At 40.4% G+C, this 23143-nt stretch overlaps 1 long non-coding RNA gene across 1 annotated transcript in view; it reads right to left on the reverse strand.

Moving 5' to 3' along the window:
• Positions 1 to 23143, reverse strand: part of LOC139101221 (uncharacterized) — a 198938-nt gene that overhangs the window by 125074 nt on the left and 50721 nt on the right. Inside the window, exons 4-12 of the long non-coding RNA XR_011545521.1 lie at positions 2979 to 3199; positions 2699 to 2809; positions 2476 to 2586; positions 2253 to 2363; positions 2030 to 2140; positions 1837 to 1931; positions 1344 to 1536; positions 1111 to 1248; positions 817 to 847 (exon numbers count right to left, since the gene is read on the reverse strand). This is a non-coding gene — a long non-coding RNA (uncharacterized lncRNA). The remainder of the gene's footprint in view (positions 1 to 816; positions 848 to 1110; positions 1249 to 1343; positions 1537 to 1836; positions 1932 to 2029; positions 2141 to 2252; positions 2364 to 2475; positions 2587 to 2698; positions 2810 to 2978; positions 3200 to 23143) is intronic.

Here is a 23143-nt window from a genome sequence, read left to right on the forward strand (position 1 = left end):
ACGATAATAATTTTTATGCAAAATATTTGGCGAATAACTGAATTTACACGTATTGATGGTGCTTCCTCTCAAACATCAATGTTTTGTTTGCTCGCATTTTATCATGTATTTATCCCGAATTTCTACGCGTTAAATGCTAGATAAACTTTAACCGGTTGCACTACATAGTTGGCCCGTGTGCGGTTATCTGAACCGCATATGTGAGCTACATATTTATTTTCCAACTGGCATGTTAAAAGCGAGGATAATTAGTAATCAAATGTATAGAAACGCCTTTATAACCGATGGCTCAGGGCCGCGCTTGTACACGTCTGTCCGGCCGGTTAAAATTGTCTTTATATCGAATCTATGGTCGGCTGATTATTATCCTACTTCAATAGGCCGTGATGGCCTCCTGACAGTAACTCTGTTCCCCGTCACCCATAGCGATGTCTGTACTACTTATAGAATTGAACCTACAGAGAATAGCAACCCGTACAAGGAAAGTAGAAATGTCCGGTGTTCTTGACAGGTGCTCGGGTATTCACAAGCGAACAGCCCTTCGTTGCTAATACATCAATCGCTATACATACGTTTACGCGAGACCGCGATCGATACATATACGCAAATCGCATAATTGAGTCGATAGCATAAGCACACATTCCGCTCTACCTATACCTATTGTTACCGCTTAAGAATACTCTAGGAGTAACGCAATGTATAAATAATGCCCACCCGAAATTTTTATTATTTTTTATATTTTTAATATAATTATTTCGTCGTGTGTAAAATTCTTTATAAAGCGTAATCATGCATGCAACGTATAAGTGGACTCACCGGTTGATGCGCAGCAGCGGAGTTTTATATCCTGTAACAAACAAATATAAAAATTAAATTGTAGATAAATTAAAATATTTACCGTATTAAAAAAAAAATTATGCGTCTTTAATAAGTTTTCTAATAAACAACGGAATTCAAAATCATCTATTATCTGAACTAGATTTCTAAGTTTAAACTTTATGAAATTAATTCCTTTTTCTTTATTAATTATAGAACTTTATTGTTTCAATATTAAAGTAATCTCAATAACGGCAAAATTATCGTTTTATAGAGGTAAAAAATGATACATACCTTAAAGTTGCTCCGCTGTGGCAGGATGCCTATCCGAGGCCTCCTCCTCCTCTCAGGTCGACAGGAATCTTCTTTCCGCGCACTAGAAACTCGCGAGAATCACACCACGACGACGAGAGTGCGTTGGTTACTGCGTATCTGAAACAGAAAAGACAAACGACAATTAGATAAGCATAAATCTAGTATTCTCGGCATATCAAAGATCCCACCCAATGCTACAAAGACGTACTTACCATCATACGACGATCAAGAGCTTCGTTCTCAAGTGCGAAGTACTTTTCTACCACGTGCTGCGAGGGAGGTCCGCTCCGTACGTGCTATCGACTCCGAATAAGACGGCGCGGGAGTGGTGGGGGGAATATCACGCAAGCCTAGTTCACCCGACTCGCTCGACCCAAGGCCAGCGCTCTGTTTATTATTGTTGATCTGAAATTGAACAAGCTACAGTACAATCTATGCCGAATATTATCCCTTTAAAATACATGTATATTGAGATTTGTTTTAACATATATGTAACTGCGGACTTATAAATATGTCTCGGCGGTATTTTATTTGTTTCAACCAATTACTTTTTAAAGCGTTATACGGTAGTATGTGTCTTTAAATTTATCACGGTAAAAATTGTTACATTAAAAATAGCATTCTTTAACGCGACAGTGAAACGCACGTTTTACAATGTTTAATTATTATACAAAATAAAATGAACAATATTACAATTAATATTACTTTTCTTCGAACTTGTTCCCACAGCGCTGATGTCGTGAAAAATATTCTGGACTCATCACTCTAATGTACAGCAGTTGAATTTCAGCTACATAATGCTGTAACAAAAAAGAATAAAAATGTTAATTGCAGAGGCTCTTAGCAACATATTTTTGGTTTAAAATAAATGAATATGCGTAATTAAAATACCGCTTACTTGATGGTTGTTCTGCCAAAGCACGATGCCTTTTTCAGGCCTTTTCCTTCTCTCATTTCATCCTCTCAGAGTGTCGGGTCGTGTCAGCTTTCCTCGCACAAGATTTTTTACCTAACAAAAACAAAATTTATATCAATATGATTATTTAAAATATTCTATCTACCGCAATGAGATCCATGGAAAGAAATATATTTATTATATGCATAATTAAAATGATGCTTACTTGATGATTGCTCTGCCAAAGCACGATGCCTTTTTCAGGCCTTTTCCTTCTCTCATTTCATCCTCTCAGAGTGTCGGGTCGTGTCAGCTTTCCTCGCACAAGATTTTTTACCTAACAGAAACAAAATTTATATCAATATGATTATTTAAAATATTCTATCTACCGCAATGAGATCCATGGAAAGAAATATATTTATTATATGCATAATTAAAATGATGCTTACTTGATGATTGCTCTGCCAAAGCACGATGCCTTTTTCAGGCCTTTTCCTTCTCTCATTTCATCCTCTCAGAGTGTCGGGTCGTGTCAGCTTTCCTCGCACAAGATTTTTTACCTAACAGAAACAAAATTTATATCAATATGATTATTTAAAATATTCTATCTACCGCAATGAGATCCATGGAAAGAAATATATTTATTATATGCATAATTAAAATGATGCTTACTTGATGATTGCTCTGCCAAAGCACGATGCCTTTTTCAGGCCTTTTCCTTCTCTCATTTTATCCTCTCAAAGTGTCGGGTTATGTCAGCTTTTCTCGCACAAAATTTTTTACCTAAATAAAAGAAAAATTTATATAAATAAAATTATTTAAATAATTTTATCTACCGCAATAAGATTGTATCCAAAAAAAAAAATATATTTATTATATAAAACCGGGTAAATCAACATATAATAGAAACGCATAAATATAATTTGAGAAATAAAAATTAATAAGTACTTACACAAATAATATGTTTCACGTATTCGCTTCGTGGATATTTTCCGGCCACCGATCGTTGATTGCAGTCTTCGGTCATCCAGCGTAATTATTTCTCTATCGAAAGTAGCGTCTTTGGCTGCCGGCAGGAGACAGAAAAAAATGATGACGTGTCGATAGTGCGAGATTCGGGTACGCCGCTCGCTCGCTGTCCTCCGAGTCTCCTGATCGGCCGCACGAGTCCTTCTGCATTACAAAAAGAATACATATGATTAGTTCAGCGTGCCACGCAAGGTATTCGACTGCTAGCAAGCAAATTATTCAAGTAACGCCGTAACGAAAAGACGCGATTTACGTACGCCAACGGGCACGGATATCTGCGCGTCTCTCTCGAGCGTTACGCACTTTACGCGTTAAAATAATACGCGCATACCGATTATCTCGCTGAATATTACAGATATTTATACGTTACGAGCTTGTAGGCGATGGATTTGTTGCGATATTCCTCAATGACTCCGACGATTGCGTTCCCGCGTCACACGAATCGGTCATTAACTTTCGGTTCTACCAAGAGCGCAGTTTAGCCACCCGCGGCGCGTCCAGTGAAAACGCAGTTGGCTATCCTAAAAGTTAATGGCCGCTTCCGGTCAAATTTGACGCCGGAACTTGACCGCGGATTTAAACTAAATTTCTATTGATGCGCATTAGTTCTAATCACGACTCGACTCACTTATCACCTCTTTCTGATTCTAACTAAAACACAAACCGCGTGGTATAAATCGTCCGTACTTAATCGTTACGCGCGGAGAGCTTAAGACGAGGTATATATCGACGTGTTAATGTAATTACTAATTACTCTTAAAGTAGCGAGAAGCGTTCGAAAGTACTCTCCGCGTACAGATAACTCGTCATGGAAGTAAATTCGTCATGGTTGATCGCGTTTTTTCGCTAAATACCACTAATTTTCGGTGCCCGCTGGATCTTTTATTTTACGTGTTACATAGCTCCCGGTCGAGTAATCGCGCTCCGAAGTACGCCGCGTGCTATCTCCGTCTCTCTCTCTCCCACTCACTCCCACTCAGCCGACGCGCCGGCCGCGGACGCCGCGGCATGTATATTCGCTAATACCGGTGACGAAAACGCGTTTGCTTTTGTCTTCAGATTTTCATTCAACGTTGAGAGAATTTTGGTCGGAGATCGTCCTGAAATTACCACCCCCAGAGGCCCACCTACCGCAACGAGACGATGTATGCCTCATCTCAACGAAAACTTATGACTACGGACTTAGATTTCTTTCGTCTAGTTATATATGAATGAATGGCACGTTATTACACATAAATCACGCTTTATCTTGTATATTATTTTTAGATTATTTTAAATTAAAATTAAATCAAAAGGAAAGAAAAATTAATAAATTTCTTAAGTTAAATAGGATTCAAGATGAACGTAATAAATTCAATAATATCTGCGAAACGTATTTAATTCATTTCTGTTTAAAACCGGCCTGGATATAGCAGGGCTAGCTTACAAGATTACTATCTATTTTCCCATTCCACTATCTACGCTCTGTCTACGCGCGCTACTTCAAATTACTTATCGAACGGTGTCGTGAGTATTGAGAGTAGGAACAGAACAGACGACAAGCTGAAACGTCCGATGTACCTGACAGGTGCCAGCTATTCATAGACAGACAGTCCTTCACTTTCAATGCGTCAATCTACGAGCACAAATTACGAATCCATACACGTGCACGTAGATACGCAAAATCCAACCATAAAACCAATACACTATCATTATAAATTTACGGCTAAAAAATCCGTGCTTGAATAATTTTCTTTCCTAGCGCCTCTGACAGCAATATAGTACCTCAAAACCCTCCGCAGTTTCCTGTCAGTAATTAAAAAAAAACAAAAAACGTTGAAAAAATTTTGAAACTAAATCACGTAGCGCATCTTCGCGGACTCCATCTCCGACGGAAAATAATCTCTTGGCGAAATAAAAAAGAAAATAATAATAATAAAAATTAATTAATTAATATATTACGATCAAGCAAGATATTGCTGGCAAGATGCACGCGCACGCAGATCGCTTATTAAATTCACGTTTGCGTCTATCGGGGGTATAAACGCGACAGATAGGAAGCCGAAATGTTCAATGTATTTGACAGGTGTCCGCGCATTCGTATACCTTCAGTTCTTCACTCCTCTGGCGCATCAATCTCCATATATACATTCGAAGCTACAATCGAAGCGTGTCGGTGTCATAGATTGCACGATACATCCACATCAGACGCATCTGCATTTTTATTTTTTTTTTTTTTTTATCATCGATTACTTCCGGATTCTCGTTCGTGCTTTCGATCTATTCCCTTGCAGTAAAAACGCAATTTGTTCCTTTGTAATACGGAACATGTGCGTGTACAAATTTTAAATATGCGTTCGTATACATATGAGTATATAAAAATTTCAAATATGTGTACGAATGTTAACGTATGATAGCTTTTGTACCTAGCTTTTTTTTTTTTTTTTTTTTTTTGTAAAATATTCAAATAACGTTTGATTATTATTTAATTAAACACAAGGTAAAACTAAGTATGTCAAAAAATCATGTAAATATTATAAAAATGTAATATTGTAAATGCAAAAGCGTCAGATGATAAAATTAATTCACTTGGCTTGCGTTATCGCTGATCTTTTAAAACTTTGATTTACGCAATTACCTGATTTCACTGAAAATGTATTATGGCGTGATTATTTATAAATATACGCGGAATCCGAGCGCAATTTTTGTTAATCGCAAATAAAAAAACTACGGAGGGTTCTGGTAAAACGCGATGTTGTGTGTATAGCAAATTGCTTATTGAATCAGATTATATGTATGAGCTAGACAGGAAGAAGCCGATGCGCTCGTCGGATGCTCGTATTTACAAGCAGCAGCCTGTGCGTCTACTGCATCGATCGCTATGCATGTATTTAAAGTTATGATCGAATTATGCTTGTTCATCGATCGCATGATTTATGAACGTGCAACGCCTAAGTAGACCTATCTATTACCTTTTTCCGATTAATGGTTACTCTGTTGACAGAAATAATAGAAAACGATGTAAAATGCTGGGTAAGCTAGCTTCGTCAGGAAATATGTATTAAAATTATTATCATAAATTACGATGAATTAATCACGCAATTATTATCTTTTTGCCTTTCATTACAATTTTTCTTTTTTTTTTTCTCTCTTTTTTAAATCGCGTTCTAATTTAGTGGCAATCTCACAGAACTTGATATTATTTTCCGCGTTTTTAACCCATTTAATATTAACTACACGGCTAACGAGTAATTTAACGAAGAATAATAAGAGTCTGCAATTGAAGTAAAGGACTTAATAAATTTGGTGTACGGGCAAACTGGCATAATTTACATCGAAACTATTATCGAATATATCCCCGTCATCAAATGACATTCGGTAATGCAGTATCGCGGCCACCATAGTGATGTCTATGCAAACTCGAATTGCCCAATTGTTCTGGCCGAACTACCTCGCCGAGATCGGCCGAGGGAACGAGAGGAACAGGATGACAGTCAGGAGATCAGGAAACGCCCGATGTGCTTGACAAGCTCCATACCGCGGCCGCCTATATCTCCTCCGTACGTGAATGCGTCTGTTGGTCCCCCTCGTTCCCCTCCCGCCCCCTCGTTCGAATTTACAGATCGATGCCGATCGACCAAGCGATCGCACATCCGCATTTCGGCCCGCGCCGACTGATAGCCCGTGTAGCCGCCATTTACGTAACGGTAATGACGACAACGATGACGAATTCGTGTAGCATTGCGCCGCGCCGTAGTGTATTTCGCCAAGTAACACGTACTTCGCTTTCATATCGCTGACGACCACACGCGGAGCGGCCGACGCAGGTTCATATCGCACGACCGGATATGGCATCCGTATGCCGACATTTTGCCGAACGTCAGATGAAAGAGCGCTTTGTTTCCGCTCGCGAACGCTGAATAACTCGTGCCATTCGAAGATGGCGATCGGCGATCGCGCGGTTAAATGATGCGAGATGATACGTATGAAGTACATATTCATGTAATTTGTAGTTACGACTCAACGTAAGCAATAACGAATAAATGCGGTCATCTTCGTTGTAAAAAAAAAAAAAAAAAAAAAAAAGGGTACCGCACGTTTATTATTTTTATATTGTATCATATTATTTTGGAAATAAATGTGGGAAGAATTAAATAATTTTTGCAAATTATTACCAAATACTAAATATATCCAAAGTCCTAAATAAATTTTTCACTTTAGTTTAGAAAGCATCGATTGCTCCACTTTCGCAGAATTAAAATATAAGTTACTAAAATTATTTGTTCCAATTTACTTCTATATAATAAAATTTATTACTATGGAATTATCATCAAAGATTCAGAGTTTCATATTTTTATGTTTTTAATTCTAAAATAGCGCCGAAGGTATAACTTATGTTACATTGAAGTAAAAGTAATTAACAGCGTTAATTAACGAAAAAAAAAATAAAAAAAAAAAATAAAAAAAGATTAAAACTATCTATTTTGGAGTGAAAACAGAATGTGGAAAGTTCATCCTAGTACCGGCAAATATCCGATATGGAAACGGGTGAAAATTAACTTCCGTTCAAACATTGGCAGATTAAACGAACGAACAAATAAAAAGACCTCCATAAGGTAGATATCGATCTTATAGAATCGATTGTAATTAATTTATTGTTTGTTAATACGTCCATCCGTTATTTCACATTGTTGGAACTCGATATTTTAACGCGTTTTGTTAATTTTTTGCGTGTCGTCGCTCAACAAAAAGTTACGATACTCGAAGGGAAGTAAATTTATAAATCGAAGTGAAACTGAAGCCCGTTACGTTAACGAATTCCGTCTGCACGTATCCATCATGTTCTTTTTTTACGACAAAGTGTTTTCTTTATATTTAGAAAAATCTATTCGATTTATAAAAAGTACAGGACGGGATTTTAAGAAAAGGAAGCTTGATTAAGCTTTGCATTTTTGAAACTTTAAGATCTGCCCTCCCGAAGATGTATTTAAAAAAATATAGTGTCAAGATTAATTTTATTCCCACCTGTGATTTACGATTTAATCTACCTGCGCGATTAATTGCAGCTAAATTAATCGAAGTAAAGGCACTTGTTGAGTCGCCTAAGGCTTCCGCGAAACGTGCCGCCGATGTGAGCTTCTTCATATTTAATTAGTAACGACCGGGAATTGCGAATCGCCGAGGAAAATGCGCCCGCGACGGCCAGAAACCGGCTTAAGCTCTTACGGCGTCGACGTCGGCTCTCTATTCAGACAAGCGCGATACGCTTCGCCGTCGCAAATGCGGCGTAAACGCGCGGCCTCCCGCGGCGCGGCAAAGGCCGGACGGGGGCCGCGATTACGCTACGGCCGACGATTGCACGCGGGGAATTTCCGACGTACCCGGCCAACGCGGGGCCACCTGCCGCCGACATTTACTTTGTGGAAATCCATCGACATCGCCCGAACAATCCTACGGCGTCCGTTCGAACATCAAAGTGGACAACGTCCATAATCCCACCCGGCATGATTCAAAGGATGGAAACATGCGCGCACGTTGCACGCCCCGCGACTGCCGTCGCTGACGTTCCGCGGCATATTCGCGGCGCGGAATACAGGGTGTCTCCGGATAATAACGATTTCGTTCGATGACGAACGCTGCATCGAAAATCAAATTCAATTACCTAAAGACGAAAGAAAAGAGTAGAACAGAGAGTACACGTAACCCTTAGTTTATTACAGAAAAAAAAGAAAATTACTGAAAATTCTAATATTTATACTTTACGACTAACAACGGCAGTAAAATAGGATATCTAATTGCAAATTCGTCGAAGCGATGTATAGCGCGCTGTTCGGAGGCACTGGAGTTGCAACAGCTCCCAAGCATTTCTTCACATAATTGTCATGTAGTATCCGCCGTTGAAAGAAAATGCGATTATCACACCCTGTATACATGTACGCGCCACGAAAAGGAATATTATGTGCCACGGTATTACCGCGAAACACTCCCTCGCTGTGAGTTACAAGACGCTTTAACTACCGCCGCCGGTCGCCGCGAGGCTGGATTAACAGCGGAATTTTCGTAAGATTATGTAGGCTGTCATTTTATCTGCGCACACAGTTATCCTAACTGCTATTCATACGTAGGGAGGAATCTTATCAAATGCACGCGACCAAGTCGAGAAGCAAAATACGCGCATTCTTCTATACTTCTATTTTAAGATCTCAATTAAAGTCAGTTATAAAAAGTGGAATTTTAAATTTTAACAATCTCGCAATCATTATCCGTTAATAAAAATATTAAGTCAAACCTATAAAGTATTTATCATTTTTTAATATTTTTTTTTTATTTTAATTTTAATTTTTTTTTTTTTTTACAAAATTGATATTTTACGTCGATATTAAATTTTACGTTATTTTATTCATAATTCTTACAAAACCGGTAACAGCCATGCGACTCCCTTATTTTTTTTTTTCGTATCATAACATGTCAGATTCCTTTACCGATTTCAAATTAACTTCGAAATGCGGAAACGGTCAAACGGCGCAGCGGAGTTCTTCACCGTATACCTGATTTACCGAAATCAGTGATCGACCCTGCCTCTAGCCACCTCCGGGGAAATGTCGGAGTCGTGTCGCGTCTCTCGGATTGGACTTGAACAGCATCCAGCAAGGTGGCGAGAGGAAGAAGAAGAATAAGAAAAAGAAGAAAAAGTAAAAGAAGAAAAGAGCAGAACGGAAAAAGAGGGAACCGCTGGATACGAGCGGATGGAAGAAAGACGAAAACGGCCTCGCATCGAGCCGGTGCATCGCTGCTGTCGCGCGAGAAAAGAAGGGAGATGTGCCGAGGAGAAAATAAAAGAAGAGAAGGCCAGAGTCGTTACGAGAAAATAGAGTGGCCCGGTGACACGTGGGAAATCCTGGCAAGCATGATGGTGCCATAGGTGCGCCGCCTATTTTGTCGCGAATTCGAGCACACGGCCGAGACACGTGCGGCAACTACTCAAGTTAGCGAATCAGGACAGCTCTGCACGTATAAAAATACTTGCACACATGCAGATTAGTTCGGTAGTATTTGGAATTTCTCATGCCGATATAAATGACGAAAGTAAATCATTAAAAAAGAAAAAAAAAAAGGAAAATTAATTAAAACTATTAAAAATATAATACTGTATCGTTGTCGTTATCAAATTAATTAATTAATGAAAAATATTGATACAAATAAAATATGACGAATCAAATATTTGCCAGCAATTCCTACAAAATTAAAATCAAGCTCGGAAAAAAATATAAAAATAAAAAAAAAAATTCAAAATAGCACATTGTTGCGAACCGATCGTTAAATACTATGAAGTAACCTTTCTACGGGGATCGATCGAGCGTAAAGGTAAATGGATCGCAAAGGGAAAGAGAGAGAGAAAGAGAAGGAAGACTGGCTATGGATCGATCGGCAAGCACGTCCGCTTAGAAATGCGATCGCGCAATTATTGCAAGCGAGCTCATATCGTCCATTTAGAATCCGGGTAACGAGTTAATATGCGCGCCAAACAATGGCGCGCGAAAATAGATTTACGAGGGGTACGAGGCGTACGTCGATTCACTAGGAAACGCATATAATTGTTTCACAGCTGAATGCCGGCGCATAATATTGCGCATTGTAACACGCCGGGCGGAATCGCGAAACGCTCGGCGCGTTTACGTGCCCCGAATCGCCGGCTGATAAATGCCGCGCGTACGCGGAATTCGTGCGTTTTATCGCGAAACGTGACACCTGTTACGGCACGCGAGATACGAAAGCGATCGCGCCAAACGCTCTCCGCTTGCGGGAGCGCATCCCGATGCGCGCTTCCACGCGATTATACCGCGCGATCACGGCGATCGCTTTCCAGGATTTGGGAAAAAAAATTCATCCTCAAGCAGATCGTTGGTCATTTATTTCGCGAGCGCAAGCATTGTTTGCGCGATGTAATCTCTTTCTACTTTTGTACAACGCGCGGTGATTCGGCGAAACAATATTGATATAGCTTCGCGGATAAACTATGAAACGCTTCTATTTTCAGAACTGTAGGCCATGTCCATTTTTTTTTTTCCTTTTTTTTATTTTTTCTTTTTTCCCTCCTAAACGCGTGGCGTACTCGCGCGTATATCGCCGGAGCTGCTATTCGAGTGGAGAACTGCACAGCAGCGATTTGCGGAGCGCGGCTTATGCGGAGGCACCGCATCGATCGGCGCGGCAGGCCGCGCCAAGTTCGAGTCAACTGAATTATGTTCCGTCTACGTCGATTTGCACGCCATCCCTACATTAGCTATTGGCAACGGATCATAACTGCCTCCGGCCAGTTCGCCGCGCTCTGCAAATCGCTTCCGTTACACTTTCGTGAGAATTTATATCGGAAGTATGCCTGCGAGACGGAGAAAAACAAAAAAGAAAAAAAACAAAAAAAAAAAGAAGGTCTCCCGGTAGTAGTCTCTGTGCCTCCCTTTTTTTTCCTTTCCCTCCCCCTTAATCCCTTCGCGACCGTTCGCCGATGGTAATTGGAGTAATCGCGCGCAATTGGGAGACATTCCAATTTCGCGGCCGTAAAAACAATGCAGCCTCCCCCTCCTCCCCCCCGTGTCTCCGATCGCGGAAACGGGCGACGGTCGCGTTTCGCCTGGCAACTCGAAAAATAAGTTCCACACTTCGTTTGTATTGGAAAATCGATACGGCGCCCGGTAAATGCATCTCCCCCCTATCTTCGTTCAAGCGAATGCTCGCCGAACGATAAACGATAAACAGCGTGAGACGACGAGTATAACAATGTTCCTCATGCACGATCGATAAGATGAAATGAGCAACGACGCGGCGCATTAGACTTTAATTGAGGAATCGTTCATATCACCGAGTTATTGCGCTTATGTGATATAAGTGAATTATACCCGTACATTTATACGTTACACCCGTTTAAAACCTAGGTTTAAACTAAAGATCTGATACTTGGGAAATAAATTATTGAACGTTCCCGCGCCAAAAATATTAATATCGAACGAAGTAAACCTGGAACGAGGTCTCTTCATTATTTAGTGCGAAGAACAATCACGACGGGTTAATCCCTGGATCTTAACGATAAAGAGGTTAATTGGGACAATTATTGGATTCGCCGATGTTCTTATGCGATGGTCGAATGCGCATCCGCAAATTGCTGATCTGTCGGCAAATGACGCGCGTCTGTAAACACGAAGCAAGACGGATCGATGAACAGAAACAGCAAGGCGAGTGTAAGACGAGCAAACGCCGCAGCCCTAACGTGTACATAGACGTGTTTGCGAGCAAATATAGCGGGGCACCTGCAAAATTGAGCGCTCGCAGGATGTGCATACAACATCCGGCGTGGCCTGCAGATACTGCATCTGAAATTTAAACCGCCTCATTTATTTTCGAGCCCCTCCCCCACCCTCCCCCATTTCCTCCCTCCGTCGTGTTTCCACGATTCGCGTTTCCACCGGTATTGTTTGATGTAAACTACCGCGCAGAGTGACTCCAAATGCTACATGTAGCGAAATTTTGTTTTTTTTCCTTTTTTTTCTAGCATGTATAATGCAGGAAAAGTAGATGTCAACGCGAGGAGTTGATCATGCAAAAATGTATTTAAATTAAGCACGTTACCGCGAAATGTTCTGTTTTTTTTCTCTTTCCTTTTTCTTTTTTTTTTCTTTTTTTGTGTTTATTATTTGACTTTTTATTGAAGCAAAGCTTGTTGATGTAATCAGTTGTAGCGACAGTAATAAGTATAAATTTTTATTCGAAACATAGATAATTTAATTTTGTGTAACTCGATATCTGTATCAATTGATTACATTTAGCTAATTATTTTTCATTATGGCTCGTCATTAATAACAAGTCATTAATTTTCCAGGATTATTATAACACAATTTATGCAACGCATTTCTCTCGTACACATACGCGAGCAAACATAGATATTTACTTTCCTGATAAAATTATAATTAAAAAATGTTATTAGTTTATTTTTATTATTATGTTAAATGATTCGGTTTTAAAACGCGAAAAAACTTTTTAATGAAAATATTCGCAGTTCTCGGTAATATTTAATTAAAATATTCCAAACCGTGAAATATTAAAAAAAAATAAAAAAAAATTTGTACTTTCTCATTATAAATTGTGGTAAAATGACGCACAATTCTTGCGGTTCCCTTCTTCGACGTTGCGCAATTCCACACGGTCGCGAAATACACGTGTCCCGCTGTAACTTCGAGGGACGTCGTAACAAAGCGTGCACGGTAAATCGTCGCGGGAACGTTCGCTCCGTTCTAAATTATGCCCATCGACCACGGGGCGCCATAAAGATTGACAGTGACCGACCGCAAGCGTTCATCGAAAGTGGCCGGTCGATCTTCTCTGCAACGTCGTCATCCCTTCAAAATGAAATCCTGGTACGGCAAAGACGAAGTTACAGTAAATCGAAATTCCCCGCGTTGTACGACGACGAGCACAACCGATAGCGGCTGAAAAATCCGTTTCCGAAAACCGAGAGCGTAAAACACTAATGTCGTTTTAACGTTGTCTCGACATTATTTTTTCCTAACGAATAATGGTTCCGGTCATTACGCTCCGAGGCTTTGAAATTTATTATGCAAGATGTAGATAACATCACGCTGAATTGTAGTATAATTATTATGATTATGATCGCGCTGGTAACGCATGTCATTGTCGACAGAGAAAAAAAAAAAAACACGTTGCGCGCGCGCTTTGTGCTTGCATAAAACACAGCGTTCTCGCAAAAAGGGACGCTTATGAGATGAGCATGTGTGTAAAATTGAGAAAGGGGTGCGCAAGAGAGCCCGGCGAGCCTTTATGGATTTCTTAACAGAAGGCGGCTTCATGAAAAAGCGGTAATGTTAGTATTGATCCTTGCGAGAGAATAAAAGGGTTCTATATTATTACATCGCCGGCGAACTTATTAATCTTAGCGTGTGCTGCGATCGAAATTTAATTACACGAACGATAAAGACTTTTTTTGCGAAATGCTTGAAAAATTCGGCAGAGCAAAATACGTGATGTCACTTCAGGTTTTCGATATAAAAATATGTGATAAAGCTTTACATGCTGTGTATGCAATAAATAAAATCATTGCCTTGAATAAACGTATTGCGAATTTTTTGCACGCACGATTATTTAAAATTGCGACACTATTACTCGGCTTTCGACAGAATAATTGCAAGCACGAAAATCATGTTATTCATACTAAGGAGAGAAATAAATAGAGAACAGATTGTTGAATTAAAAAAAAAAAAGAAAAGAGAAAAAAATACAATAGGATGCAACGAGCAACAATAACTCTTCTCAACGCTATTACTAAGCATCGTTATTTCCTCGCGACATTGCAACTTTACCGGGACCAGTCGGGTCTGATCGACTGTTGTTTCCAGTAGCCGATTCTGGCGTGTAGCACTTTTGTTAATGCCGCGAAAAGCGAGAATCGAGCGATACAAGGCATTCCCGAGATAGTGTAATTGCTGGCGCGTACAGAATCTTGTAAGGCATGCGCCATCCGCTCGAATGACAGTGCTCGATCACTGTCACTTGGACGCCGGAATACCGCCGCGGCAAAAAGAGGCTCTTTAGAGGACGAGAAAAAGAAAAAGAGGACTCGAAAAGTCGAGGACGTCGAAATCGATCATTGCTTACGCGAAGTAATAACGCAGACAGAGATAATAACGCTGATTTTCCTACCGTCTTAAGCGCAAACCTCGCGCTTTTGTAACGTCTAGTATTATTGAGAATTTAAAAATAAAAAAGAAAACTATGTTAAAAAGAGAAATTTATAGGTTTCCTAAGACATTTGATTTAGTTACTATCTTTTACCTAATCGAGTAAAATAATTTAGAAAAGTTAGAAACGAGCGGCATAAAATTTTCTCGACCAAAGTGCGAAAATCTCAGCAAAAAATAGACCGTATTTATCAATTTTTTAAAAGGCGAGCTTTAAAAAAAGTGATATAATTGGTTATCTGTTTTGCCTGCAAAATGCGATAGAAGCGCTGAAAATGTAACTTTGCTGTTAAATTTTTCCCGAATAACGAGAAAATATCATCCCGAGCGCTGGAAGATCCTTTTAAGCCTGCTACTCTTCGGGCAAACAAAGTTTACAAACGAACGAAAATTCGATTTAGAGTCCCATACATCATACGGCGTTCTCCATCCTCTCTTCCTTATTCTCCTGCGCCGTCATTCCACCTAGGAAATTCACAGCGCGGCCCCGAATCTCGACGACAGACAACGGATATCTAATTTTTCTGTTTCGTAAAGTTTCAAGCGAGCGCCGATCGTCGCGACATTCCGCGAATTCCACGTGAATTCGCCGCGCTGAAAGTCGTGCGAGCCAATCGTTTCTACGTTTCCGCTGGAAGATTCTGACAAATCACGTTTCGGGAAAGTCATTTTACAAAAATACCGAGGAATGCCGTTCGTTTCGCCTATGCGCTGTCCGCGAAGTAGATGAATCATCAGAATTCTAGGCAAGTTTGTCCTCAATACGTACACGTCGAAAGAGGGAAAGATGCGTTAAAATATTACGAATAAATGTTTACGTGCCTGGACGAAAATTGTTATCGACCAGCTCTTTCCCTTTTTTAATCGCAATTTGTTTTCGTTGCATCGCATATAATTCGAGCGGACGATATATCGCGTGGGTCACGAATTATTTAGAGCGACGCGTGTAAAAACGTGGGTAACAAGATCCCTCGTGTTGCATCACCGCGTACGCGACATGTGCGCGAGGGTTAATCTAGTCGGCTCTTTTGGTAGCGAGCCGTCGCTTTAATATTGAAAACGTAGTACGATTTGCGTTTAGAACCGCCAGTTTGCGTACGTGCATCCCTATAAAAGGAGGAACGTTTCAGATGTAATTTATCTCGGAGGAAAAATGAATGTTTTACAGCACGAAGGCGCTTGAAACCTTCTTTCATAATTACTTGTACGCGGCCTTTACGCTTATTGAGGTTTAACCGTGAACCGGTCGAGCCTGTTGTCCATTTTTTATCACTTATACCTGATACACAACCGGATCGTAGCACGCGATGGCAACTCTGTCTAACATTCGTCTTTCACGCCTTTCAATCTCCGTATACTCTCCCTGATCTCCCTAATCCGTTTCGAAAATAAAAATCATTATGTTCCGGTCTCGTTATTATATCCGTTTCAAGCTTGCTGTAAATGGGTGACAGTTTGTATGAGAATTTAAGACACGATTCCAGTTACATTCTTACATTGAAAAATTATGGGAAGGTTTACCTGGCTTTATAAATTTAAACAGTACAATTTCTTTCAAGGGTTAATTTTGTACGTTAATAAATTTTCTAATATTTTAAAATACTTTTATCCCTGATAATAGAAAGACGAGCATTTCTTTATCGTTAAACTATTTTTATACTACAATAATTTCTTACATCACGACATTTAATACATTGATATCAATATCACGGCTGTGTTAAAAGTTTCATTAAAATTGACTCTATTTTGATTGTTAATCAAACAAATCTAAATTGGAATTTCGTACTGCAAACTTCAAACGCCGTACGAGCTTTTGACAATTTCGATTTAATATATTTTTCCTTCGAATACCCGCGTCGAAAAGATGAAAGCAATTTCGATGGCAGAGCTAATCACAAAGCTCTTTTCAATTATGTTAACATACACGTCGTCGCCAGGATCAAAAGCGATGCGGGGAGCCAATAAGCCGATCACTTCGTAAAGTATTAATTTTACAAGAGAACCTTTTTCTCCGAGTTTTCTAAATTAATTACCGTTTTGAGAAAATTAATTTTTAACACGGTAACAAATTTTAAATCCCATTAAGTCGCGACAGTCGCGCGCGATTCCGTCACATAATCCTTACAAATAAAATAAAAAGTTTATAACATTTAAAACGCAACGCGCAACGCAGACGTCTATAATTATTTATTGGAATTTTTTTTTTCTCGAGTCCAAGTTATTTGATTAATCTCGCAAGTATCGTACGCGTCTCCGTCACGTAAGTATACCGGCATATTCCCTCCCCCCTTCCATTTTTTCTCACCCACTTCACCCTTCTTCCTTTAACTGATGCATTAATTATCGTGAAACGCATCGCGTAAGTATAGCAGCGGCGGAGAAACCGGAGAGGTGGTCTCCTAATGGTGTGAAAGAACCGCGCGATCTTCCGAAAGGGGAACGGGTTTCTAAGGGGGAGCCCGTGCACACGCGGCGGCTATGATAAGAACTGTACACGTCAAACCACGATCACTAATAGTACACCTCCGGTCGAAGATAATTATCGGGCGAGTCGCGGGACTGTTCGAGCTGGTGGCGCACGAAGGTGTGGTTGTCGAGGATCGGGATCGTCTTCAAACCGACGCCGCCGCCGACGCCCCTCCTTTTATGCGGCAACTCGGAACCGCGTACGGTCACCGCTATTTAATTTATTAACGCAAATTGACTGTCTCGTTTTATTTCCCGAGCAAATTTTTCGCAATATCCGCATATATCACGGTGGGGTGTAACCGTTATGCAAATGATTGGCCTCACTCGCTCTTCGAGTTCGACGGCTTATCAAGACTTTGACCTTTACGAGCCCGGTCAATACGCTTTTATGTAAATGCAGCCCGGGTCCTTTACGTCCTTCTCTCTTTCGTCGAAGGCAGAGAGAGATATACATTTCGAAGTTTTCTTGCCGAGAGGTGAGAAAAAGATATATTTATGGATGAATATAATTATTTAGATGCCGCTGGAATAATTCACGGCCGGGCAATCCCCTGTGGTCCTATCTCGATTTCTAAGAGACACGAGGATACGTTCGCGCGGCATCAAAGAGATCGAGGATAAAAAATTTGGATCACGTTGGGCCACGTACCAGGAATATAAATTTCCGGTGTACATACAATCTTGAAGATTATAGCACGCTACGAATTATAACCGTCGCTCTTCCTCTCCTCCTGTGACTAATAGGAAAAGGGTTCTGTCCGCGGAGAGGTCTCGGTATGAGGAAACTGCAGTCGCGCCGTCGTCTTATTTTTTAACGAAAAACTAAGAGGGATAATAAAGCTGGAGCGCGGCGTGAAATAATACACAGCATTGAATAAACGGTGGAATACGCGATACGCCGCTTTCATGTCGGCCATTATTCGTTCGGCGCGTGTCCTTTTTCAACGGCGCGGCCATTAAAGCATGTAGCTGTTCCAAGATTTAGAACTGGCGCGATGTCCTCCCTCCCCCCCCCCTCCCCCGTCCGTTCTTAAGCGCGCCCGCGTTTCTGTCAATGAAAATTTCATCTCGCCCCGGGAATTGCCGGCTGCAGCTTTACGATTCCCGCGGGCAAGTTACATTAAGCGAAGCGATAAAACGACTGAATTAAAAAACTGATTTGGAAAAGATAGCCGACCGCACTCTCCCCATAAAAACGTAAGTCCTCGAAGCAATTACTCCGCTATGGGTTTTAAGAAGTAAGCGCCGCGCTCGCGCTTTGGAATTTCGCGTTGCTAAAAGATTCTCGCCGTTACGCGATACTTCTGCGATAAGATCCTGAAGGAGACGTACATGTCGCTCAAATCTCATTAGCGCAATCTTAGATCTCACAGTGTGTCAGTTTCATGTAATTTATTTCCTTAAGTATATCCTCCGCGATATAACGTCTTTATTTATTTAGGAGATAAAACCATAAGTAATAATTTATTTCAAACAATTTTCTTTTCCACCAGTTAAAAACTTTTTCATTAATAATATATGTAAAGTCACTGTGTTTGTTCTATAATTTCAAAAATAATTAATAATTAACATTTAACATAACTTTATATTAATTTATTTATATTTAATTTTGCAGATAAAAATTACGGACATAAATAAATTTTCGCATGCACGTCTGCAGTTAAAAAAAAAAAAAGAAAAGAAAAAGAAAAAAGTAGTATTTCAGAAATACAATTTTTCTATTACTCAGTGTGAACTTTACATATTTCTTATTCTAGTAATAATGTAAATTACTCTCATCCCGAGTCTTTCAAGCATTTCGCATGTTTCGCGCAAAAGTCAGGGAGTTATTTAACGTAAGATTAACGCGGGTCGATTAATTGTTTTCGGGAACAGTGGCACCCTCCGAATATTAATTGCAACGATCATTAATATGATATTAATAGACATATCAAGTTATTACTGTCGAGGTGTGTTACACCGACCCCGGTGCTCGGCAAATCCGCGACAGCGAGTTTTACCGCCGGAACTAATTTTCGAGCAATTAATGTTACCGTTACCCCTGGTGTAATGCATACTTTAGTAAGGCGCGACACGTGTTTGCTGTTGTTCGTAAATGCTACTCCGGGCTGATTCTGTGAGAACGGGCACACGTGACACGTGTTGTTACCATTTCGTCGGTACGAAGGGAAAGGGTTGTTTGCAAAGTACATTTCTCCGTTAATTGCAGACGCGATGTCTTTGCAAGATTCACGATACTTGATCCTCGTCCGCCCCCTTTTCCGTCATCCCCAACTTGTAACAAGAAAATGGAATTCTGAGACAGTCTCTTATCATCGAAAGAATTCTAATTACATTCGTTAAATATTTGCAGTTCGCCAATCACGTTACGTCATTATTTTTTTTTACCATAGAAACTGTCAGTTCTATTTTTATTTCACTAAAAAGAATCCAATTAAAAGAAAAGTCTACTAATTTGCACATAAAAATTTTTTTTTCTTTAATAAAAAATAATATCTTAGAATAAGGCCGTGATATCTTGGTTTCTATTTTTTTTCCACGCCGATCTAACGGTCGTATTTCGACGTATAACGACGAAGAATCGCTTTATCGCGTACGGCGTTATTCGGCGATTAAATACGACATTAAATCACTTCCGCTCGATTAGGAAACGCGGGAAATTCATTTCGCGACGAGAATGCGCAATTTATGCGATAACGAACGACCGAACGATTAATGCAGTCTATCGGGATTCCTTTTTGACATCGCGCCGTGCATAAAGTAACTCCGGCGGCTTGCGCACCGTTCCGCTTTACTCGATTGTTGTCAGAGTGAAAGGAATTGAATTTTCGGATAATATTCATCCACTGCCGATAACGACGTTAAAGTGTCGCGAGATAACAACGTTGCCACGGCAAACTGCATCATCGTGCGAATAAGAAAGCGGAAGTCGTCTCGAGAGTATTCATTTTCTTGATTCCGCCTTTTCTGCTTATCGAGCTAGACGTTTCGTGCGCTGATTAAAGGGATACGCGAGATGCCTGGGTTTTTGATAACGGTTAAATATCACGATCAATTAGTCACACGCTCGGAAAACGTTAACTCCTACAAGCGTCGTAACGACTACGGCTAAAAGAGAGAAAAAAAAAGAAAGAAAGAAAGAAAGAAAGAAAAAAAAAACTAAGGACACTCGTACCAAAATGAGTCACGCGTCAGAGTTATTTTTCGCATTAGCCGATGTTGGGTAACTGTATATCAATTTCCTTTTTCCTCATTCGTGATACGCCATTATTCAATCTTCGGGCTACTCGGTTCTCGCGCGTGATGCAAGACGCGAACAAAGGCCGGCGGCGCTGGCCGGCTAGTTTAAATTGTACATGAATAAATCCTCCATCAGGAGGGCATGCTAATCCCGCGTAACAAAAGCCCCCCTGGATTCCGGAAGCTGTACCAGTCCGTCTACGTGACCATCTACATAACACGCGGCCCGCTCGAATCCGCTCGCGTTCAAAGTTCATTTCGTTCTCGGGCGCGCGGAGCTCCCGCGTCGTAAAACTCTCTCTCGCGAGCGCCGCCGAGAGCGGCGGGCGACCCGGGAGCGAGGGAGATAGAGACGTCCGCCGTGTCACTGTCGCGAAAAGTTTTCGAAATATTAGTTCCGCAGGCAAACGGCGAAAGTTGAAAACTGCCTGGAATTGACTATGTTATCGGCGGACCGGCGGTGACGAACGAATGGGTAATTCTGTTTTCGTAACAGCGTTGATCAAAGCGTCGCGATCAAACGGACTTCTGTAATATGGTGCCTGTCCTAATCGCGCGGCTTAATCGAGAAGCGAGCGCGAGGCTTGCGAGCCGTCAGGTTGCGCCGGCGGAACGTATATACCGGTTGCCTGGCAAGTGGGATCCCCGCCGACTCCCGCGCTGCTTTAAAATTGTAATGTATTGTAATGCGGTATCTCGAACTCTTCCCTCTTTATTTCAGACAAGTGTCAAAGCACGGCGAATGTCTACCAGCGGCTGCAACATTTCCGCGACGTATCGCTGACGCGGGGACAATAAATGTATAATGCAAAACAGTTGATTGGAAATAAAATAAATATAAAAATGAATGCACGCTTGTCAAGGGGGCGTTGAGAACTTTCCGTATGACTGATGCTGAAGCAAATACGATAACGGCGCGATAACGTTGTTAAAAATAAAATTATATCTCTTATATAGAATTTTATAAAGAACTATTTTGTGTTTAATAAAATAAGACGTGTTAAATTTACACGTCAGATTAGAGTTAATTTGTGTTGGAATTTTATTAATTCAGAAAAGCAGGGGGCAATTTTTTTTTCCTTTTTCCTCTGATCCACGAATTGTCGGCCAATGACAAAGTAACGGTTTTAATTAGCGGTTTCCTGCCAGCCTTTTTAAGCATTCCTGAGGATTTGCTCAGCGGAACACACATGCCGAATCCGTTTGCGGTTCGCAATCGAATCCCGGGATCGGATTTACCTGGAATTGTTTCCGGAGTAGAAACGTGTATGCAACGAAGCCGGATGATATGACCAATTAAACAAAACCAAGTCATTTGCGTTCACACGAAAATTATCCAACCGCGATTTAAGATTCCGAGAGTAACGTCAACAGTTTGGTATACAAAATTACGAAGTAATAATTACTTTCCTCTTTAACGATTGCGTCGGTAACATTATTCGTATATTATATCCTCGTAACTATATCTGAATTGTAGAAAAAAAAAAAAAATTAACAAAGTTCTAAAGTTTATTCAATTTTCTTATGATAATTCTTAGAAACAATCGCTTTCCCAATTCTAAATGATACACACCGTGCGCGCGCGTACGTATGAATATAAAATCTGTAATTGGAAAAAGAAAAAAAAAGAGAGAGAAAGAAAAAAAAATAGATCTCTTTTAAGGATGAATTCGAATAAGCGAAGGAACACCCGTGAGAATGCGTGTGCGCCATGCGTGAAGATAGAGGAAGGCACACATAGCGTCGCTTAAATCCCCTTTCTAGGCTTCGGAAACCTTTGCGGCAAGTGCATTTTGTTGTGCGCCCAGAAATCTGTTATTCAATTTGAAATGGCTTTATCGTGCGTCTGAAACCAACTCCAGATTTCGCATTGATGCCAAAACTACATGGACTATGAAATCCGCCCTTCCTACACGCTCGGAGAACGCACAGACACGCGCATCCCGCACGCATACTAGGCGCGGACGTAGGCGCTCTCTCCTCCGCGTTTCTCTCTAGCGGACTACCAACAATAATGGTAGACTGAGTGCTCGAAACTTTCAACGACACTTCCAGCGTTTTCCTTCAAGTGCGTGGGATAGAAAAGAGTGCGATCAGAAAGTAAAATACGTCGTATCCCGCGAAGAATAAATAATAATCTGCGAGCGCGTTGAAATGTAATACACGGAAAAAATAATCAGCGCCCAAGGTTCGCATAAATATTTCAAGCACATTAAAAGATCTGATCTCTTATCAAAATCTAATTACGTTATTGTTATATTGTACGACTATCTAAATTGATATTATTTCATTAATATTGAATCATATACATAAACTTTTCAATAAGATGCAGAGATTTCAAGTGTATTTTACGGTATCGGTAATCTGGTATCATTTCTATTCCGAACTTTGCTTAAACACGTCTTTTAAACTTTACGGAAAATCTAACGCTGCCGGCAAATGATTTTCGACAAAACTGTCAGTTGCCACGTTTGTCACATGCAGACTTGTCAATTGCTAACGCTCCTGTTTACTCGGTATGACAGCTACTTGTAAAAGCTGCATACGCCTGATAGATATACACCGCGACACACTTTTGAACGCTAGTCACGGGGTTCTCGTAAAAAAAATATATATATATATATATTCGCGAACACAAAGAATGTCGTGAGGA

The sequence above is a fragment of the Cardiocondyla obscurior genome, linkage group LG03, assembly GCF_019399895.1.
Source record: "Cardiocondyla obscurior isolate alpha-2009 linkage group LG03, Cobs3.1, whole genome shotgun sequence".
Classification (NCBI taxonomy): Eukaryota; Metazoa; Arthropoda; class Insecta; order Hymenoptera; family Formicidae; genus Cardiocondyla; species Cardiocondyla obscurior.